The sequence below is a fragment of the Bison bison genome, unplaced genomic scaffold (assembly GCF_000754665.1).
Source record: "Bison bison bison isolate TAMUID 2011002044 unplaced genomic scaffold, Bison_UMD1.0 scf7180017864300, whole genome shotgun sequence".
Taxonomy (NCBI): domain Eukaryota; kingdom Metazoa; phylum Chordata; class Mammalia; order Artiodactyla; family Bovidae; genus Bison; species Bison bison.
Window position 1 is genome coordinate 3,142,557 of NW_011494872.1, and position 7,507 is coordinate 3,150,063.

Below are 7,507 nucleotides of genomic sequence, written 5' to 3' on the forward strand. Positions count from 1 at the left end.
AAAACAATCAAAAATGGGCAGAAGATAGTAAATTAGATATATCTTCAAAGAAGACACATAGATGGCCAAAAAAGCAGATGAAAAGATGATCAACATCACTAATTATTAGTAGAAATGCAAACCAAAAGTATAATGATGTATCACCTTACACCAATCAGAATGGCCATTATAAAAAATTCTACAAATAATCCTGGAGAAGATATGGAGCAAAGGGAATCGTTTGTACACTGTTGGTGGGAATGTATAGCCACTATGTAAAACCTTAAAAAAAGTATGGGGGTTCCTTAAAAAGTAAAAATAAAGTTACCATGTGATCCAACAATCCTACTCCTGGGCATATATCCAGAAAAATCCATAATTTGAAAAGCTACATGTACCCCAATGCTCATTGCAGCACAATTAAGAATAGCCAAGACATGGAAATAATCTAAATATCCATCAACAGGGAAAGTGAAAGTCGTTCAGTCATGTCCAACTTTTTGCAACCCCATGGACTATACAGTCCATGGAATGCTCCAGGCCAGAATACTGGAGTGTGTAGCCTTTCCCTTCTTCAGGGGATCTTCCCAGCCCAGGGATTGAACCCAGATCTCCCACATTGCAGGCAGATTCTTTATCAGTTGAGACACATGGGAAGCCCTTGAATTCATCAACAGATGAGTGGATAAAAAAGATGTGGTACATATATACAATGAAAGACTAATCAGTCAGAAAAAGAGTGAAATAAAGCTATTTGCAGCAATATGGTAGGAGGGGAAACCTAGAGATGATCATACTAAGTGAAGTAAATCAGACAGAGAAAGACAAATATCCTATGGTATTGCTTATATGTGGAATCTTAAAAAATGACACAAATCAACTTATTTACAAAAAAGAATAGAGTCACAGATGTCAAAAACAAACTTATGGTTACAAGGGGTGGAAAAGGGGGTAATGGATGAATTGGGGGATTGGGGTCAATGTATATACATACTATTATATATAAAATAGATGACTAATAAGGACCTATTGTATAACACAGGGAACTCTACTCATTAATCTGTAATGACCTATGCAGGAATAGAATCTTAAAAAAAATGGATATATGTATGTGTGTGTGTGTGTGTGTGTATTAATTGCTCAGTTGTATACAACACTTTGTGACCCCATAGACTATAGCCCTCCAGGGGCCCCTGTCCGTGGAATCCTCCAGGCAAGAATGCTACAGTGGATTGCCATTCCCTTCTCTAGGGGATCTTCCTGACCCAGGGATTGAACCTGGGTCTCCTACATTGCAGGCAGATTCTTTACCATCTGAGCTACCTGGGAAACCAATTACACTCCATTTCTTAAAAAAGGAATACTGTTAGCTGCTTAGTTGTTTCTTTTCTTTTTTATTTTTTTTAAATTTTATTTTATTTTTAAACTTTACATAATTGTATTAGTTTTGCCAAATATCAAAATGAATCCACCACAGGTATACATGTGCTTAGTTGTATCCAACTCTTTTTGACCCCATGGACTGTAGCCTGCCAGTCTCTTCTGTCCATGGGATTTTCCAAGCAAGAATACTGGAGTAAGCTGCCATTCCCTTCTCCAGGGGATCTTCCTCACCCAGGGATCGAACCTAGGCCTCCTGCATTGCAGGCAGATTCTTTACCATTTGAGCCACCAGGGATGCACACCCCCGTGCCCCCAACCCCCTGCAAAAAAAAAAAAAAATATATATATATATATACGTTTAAAAAAACTGCAATCAAGCAAAAATATTTATTCATCTTCAGCAACTTTGCACCACTATATATTTGACTAACTCTTTAGAAAATATCTACCATGCAGACAGAGAAAACATTTTAGTTCATCTAAAAAGAAACATAAGGCTGAATTGAGTGTGAAAAGTCAACGAATCTTGAAATTGGAACAAAACTTTGGCTGTCCTTATTGGCTACTCACTGCTGTCTAAATGCCCCTCTCAGCCCCCTCCCAAGAGCTGATCAGATCTCTGCTGAAAGGTCTTTCATAGAAGAGAACTTGTTGCGTCCAAAAGGCAAAATTTTAATCTTTGCAAAGCACTGACATCCAGAAAAAGTAACCATGGACTTTCTATTGCATCCACAACATGAAGCTGATAGAAGGGAGGTGATATCCATCAACATGCAGATACTCTGGCTTCCATGCTTTACACATACACAACACACAGGTAGTGGATATAAAACATGCAGATTGACACAAACCAAATCTTAGAGTCCCAAAGCGCCATTGGATACAAGTTCCTTGAATGCAAAAACAAAGTTGATTTCTTTGAGTACCAGAACTAGAAAGATTACATCTAAAAATTAGTCTGTTGGGATTACCTTAGTGATCTAGCAGCTAAAACTCTGAGCTCCCAATGCAGGGGGCCTGGGTTGAATCCCTGGTCAGGGAACTAGATCCCACATGCCAGCACAGCTAAATAAATAAATAGAAACTAGTCTGTGAATTTTAACATTGACATAGCATACAGCATAAAGTTTCCATTTTTGTTTTTAACTTCCTCTTATGCATGTACTTTAAGAGTAACTGAGATTTAAAAGGAGAAAGGAATGATTTTTATTTTGACATTGTGACAGTTTTGGTGACTAGTATTCATAAGGGGGGAAGTATTTGCCTCATTTATTTGCACTATGCAAGGATTTAGTAAGATCTTTAAGACAATGGTCACACAGCTTCAGTTGCAATGTGTCAGGTATTACACCACCAGAGAAGTTGGAAGTCCAGAGGCATTTAGTAATAAAAACAGGATTTTTGAAACTCTGGATGGAAAGCAACCTCATTGGCATAATCTATAATCTGAACAGTAAAATCTTCTCTTGCACCACTATCATTACTATGCTGAATTTATTATGTATACTATTTTTAACATCCAAAACTAATAAATGATTTTTATATTTGTTTGTTCTATATTGCTTATTACCTTTTTATTATCTACCTGAACAAAAAGACCCACCTTGAAGTCTGGCTCATATTAGCTGTGCTCAAGTCATGTGACAACTTCACTTTGCTCATCTCTGACAACAGCATTATTTATTATGCCACAAATGCATCAGAAGACAATGTTGAAGATCAAGCAATAGAGTGGGCATGGAAGTGACCAGGAAGCTCTGAAGTGCTGAACAAAAGTGAGAGAAAAATGTATTAAATTGTGAGAAATGTGCTTATCCATGCTTATTAAATCATATAATTCTTTGGTAACCAAAACATTCAATTCCTTGTGAAATAGCTGACTTGTTCTATTTTTTTTTTCATGCTTTCAATTTTATAAATGGCTGTCACTATTCAGTGGAACAAAACCCAAACTCCATGCTTGATATCAAGGGTTCCCAACCCCTGGCCACAGATGGGCACCTGTCCACAGCCTGTTAGGAACTGAGCCACACAGCAGGCATGAGTGGCTCTCCAGCATTCCCTAAAGCTCCCATTACTGCTTGAACCATCCCCCCATGCCAGGTGCATGGAAGAAGTGTTTTCTGTTAAACTAATCCCTTGTGCCAAGAAGGTTGGAGCCTGCTGCTTTATATACTAGAATGAGTACTGTGTACCAGTAAAGTATAGTGCATTCTTTATGTAAGCATATTTACATACTTAATGAATATATTTATTTGAAGAGATTGTCTCCAACTTATCATTTGGAAGGAAACTCATTCTAGGACATCTTTTGCAAATGACGTATATTTTTATTTTTTTAATTTTTCCTTTACAATTTAGCATGCATAATCGTTAAATACTTTTTGAATTTTGAACACTTCTGGGAATCTCAAAAAGTGGAAAAATCTGTATCTAGTAAAAAGTATATATGCACACACATTTGAAATTCTGCTTATTTCAGTAGATGCACAGACTTCATGCAGTCTAAGGTTTGACCTATAGTCTACAGGCCCCAAGTTAGGAACCCCTGTTTTAAATTTTTTATGAAAATTCTTAATTAGCACAATTAGAGGCCACAGAATAAATTAAACCCCTCCACATTTGGGGGTGGTGTTTAAATAATGCTTCCTTGCATTTGCAGATTTCCATTTCTTATTCCATCTGGAATGATGTACCCAGCAAACAAACCAGTGCAAAGCCATTATTCAAAGTGAGATATCATTTGTAAGCAGAAATGGGGTGGAAAATTAATTAAATGTGGCTGAAAGTTATAAATTAGTTAATGTTACCTCAAAATTCTGTTAGTTAATAGATGCTACAGGATGGGATGGGAATGGAGAATCTTTCTGAAAGCCCTTTATCTTTTGCAAAAGTATTTCTGGAATTCAAAACAGCAGTCACACAAATCTTCCAGGTACTTAGGTCAAAGTCTGTCTTCTTTCTTTGGAAATTAGCAATTTTCCTGATAGCAAATAATCTACATAATTCCTATAAACCTTGTGATGCTTGTTATAAATGAAATCTAAGTAACTTTACTAATGTATCTAAGGACCCTAGCTCTTTCTGCCAGGAATTTGACTGTGCTGCTGCTAAGTCGCTTCAGTCATGTCTGACTCCGTGTGACCCCATAGACGGCAGCCCACCAGGCTCCCCCATCCCTGGGATTCTCCAGGCAAGAACACTGGAGTGGGTTGCCATTGCCTTCTCCAGTGGGTCTTCCCAACCCAAGGATCAAACCCAGGTCTCCCACATTGTAGACAGACGCTTTTACCATCTGAACCACCAGGGAAGCCCACTAATTAAAATATTGCCTACAGACATCCAAATTCGGTGTACACTAGATTATTTTCCATGAAGGGAAAGCTATAATTTTAATAAGAAAAAGTGATTTAATTCTCAACCGGTTCTATACAAATATGATGCAATCACCAGCACAAGTAAGACTTGCTCCTAGATTAATCAAGTAACTAAGTCACATATACCTGTTTGTTTTTGCTTTCTGTTTCAGAAAAAGATACTGTATGGAAAATGGGTTAACTTCTTTACCTGAATCAATCACTCTTATAGTTCTCTGTAGCTAAAATATTTCACAATTAACTACAACCAGATTTTGTGTTTCATTTGGAAAGAGCTTTTATACATGGCCCACTTGGAAAATCCCTTTGAGCTTGAAATTGATATGTGCTTCAGTTGGTAAAGAATCCACCTGCAATGCAGGAGACCTGGGTTCGATCCCTGGGTTGGGAAGATCACCTGGAGAAAGGAAAGACTGCCCACTCTGGTATTCTGGCCTGGAGATTTCCATGGACTACAGTCCATGGGGTCACAAAGAGTCAGACATGACTGAATGACTTTCAATATGTTATAACAGATTATGTAATCACTGGATCTAAAATAGTCAGCAGCCTACTGTGTTTAAGAAGCAATATTAAAACCCACAAGGCAGGCTTCTTGTCAGATTTTTCTAGGGAATTAGTCTTTATTTCCACCCTCCCTTATCCTTCTCCCCCAAAAAAGATTTTTCCCAAAATTAAACTTGTTGGAAGATTTTATTTTTTATTTTGTAATATAAATTTATTTATTTTAATTGTTATCCTTATGGGAATTCCCTTGTGTGTTATTTGGAGGTTAATTAAACTTGTTGGAAGATTTTAAACTCAGATACCCACAATGTTTTAACCCTAAAACATTGGTCATTAATACAAAAAGCTAACACTATATGTTGGGAAGTGCTCTGTTTTCTGTCTTTAGAAAAACCTTCAATTTTAGTAAAAATAGTTAAATTGAACCAAGAATTTGTCAGTCAAGGAGATTTGACATTTAAATATTTTTAAAATATTTTAACATTTGTAGTAGTAGAAACATATTTTTTCTCATCACCCCCATTGCTACCTTATTCCCTCATGCCAAATCAACAATTTCAATACTATTTGAAACTGCTGCAGAGAAAAACATACAGTTTTAAGACTAAGAAGAAGCCTTTGCCAAGAGGAAGCATCTCTCTTTCCTTGGCCACAGATTAAGACTGAGCCTGGCCTCGCAAAAAATGTGATATATGTTTCAGTGTCACCAGGAAACTTGAGGGAAGAGGCAGAAGGCATACAGCTTATTGTGAAAACCCAGCAAAATCTAGAAAATTGTCCAGAAAGACCCACTTGACACCATTCTTTCATTCTGCTCATCTGGTTGGTCTTGCCTTCTAGCCTTCAGGAAAACCCAGCTACTAGGTTGCTTGAGTCCACAGAGCCACAAAATCTAAACAAGTGCTCGTAACTGACAGGAATTATGCTTCTGATGTCTGCAAAGGTGGGTAACCCTCCAACCCTGCTCTGTTTCATCTCTGCATCTCTGGACGTCAGCATCTGACCTTTCCTCATTAGAGTATGAAATGGAATATCACCTGCCATATCTGTAAACTAGGATGTCACAGGCATCAGTGTTTCTGGCCCTCCAAATGTGAATTTCTGAGCCAGGGGGTGTGGTGAGGGGGGATGTGAAAATACAAGATGCTGCTGGCGCCAGATAGCTGAGACGCATATGAAAGGAATGATTTCCCTAAGCCCAAAACTTGCATCTTTCCTTACATAGAAGAATGCTAAATTCCTTAACTTGAGATAGCTGGTTTCCCTTAATTAACAATATCTCTGATGTTCAGGCTGCCTGCCTCCCTTTGTTACAAACTTCTATATAACCTGACTCCCTACCCTGCCTCCTTGGAGCAGTTTCTCAGGTCTACCTAAGATGCTGCCTATTGGGCTTGAAGTCCTAAAAATCACCACTGAATAAACATAACTCTCAACTATCAGTTCAGTTCAGTTCTGTTGCTCAGTCATGTCTGACTCTTTGTAAAACCATGAACCACAGCACTCCAGGCCTCGCTGTCCATCACCAACTCCCAGAGTCCACCCAAAACTATGTCCATTGAGTCAGTGATGCCATCCAACCATCTCATCCTCTGTCGTCCCCTTCTCCTCCTTCCCTCAATCTTTCCCAGCATCAGAGTCTTTTCCAACAAGTCAGCTCTTTGCATTAGGTGGCCAAAGGACTGGAGTTTCAGCTTCAGCATCAGTCCTTCCAATGAACACCCAGGACTGATCTCCTTTAGGATGGACCAGTTGCATCTCCTCACAGCCCAAGGGACTCTCAAGGGTCTTCTCCAACATCATAGTTCAAAAGTATCAATTCTTCAGAACAGCTTTCTTTATAGTCCAACTCTCACATCCATACATGACCAATGGAGAAACCATAGCCTTGATTAGATGGACCTTTGTTGGCAAAGTAATGTCTCTGCTTTTGAATATGCTGTCTAGGTTGGTCATAACTTTCCTTCCAAGGAGTAAGTATCTTTTAATTTCATGGCTGCAATAACCATCTGCAGTGATTTTGGACCCCCCCAAAAGAAAGTCTAACACTGTTTCCCAATCTATTTGCTATGAAGTGATGGGACCGGATGCCATGATCTTAGTTTTCTGAATGTTGAGCTTAAGATCAGTCCTGGGTGTTCTTTGGAAGGAATGATGCTAAAGCTGAAACTCCAGTACTTTGGCCACCTCATGTGAAGAGTTGACTCATTGGAAAAGACTCTGATGCTGGGAGGGATGGGGGGCAGGAGGAGAATGGGACA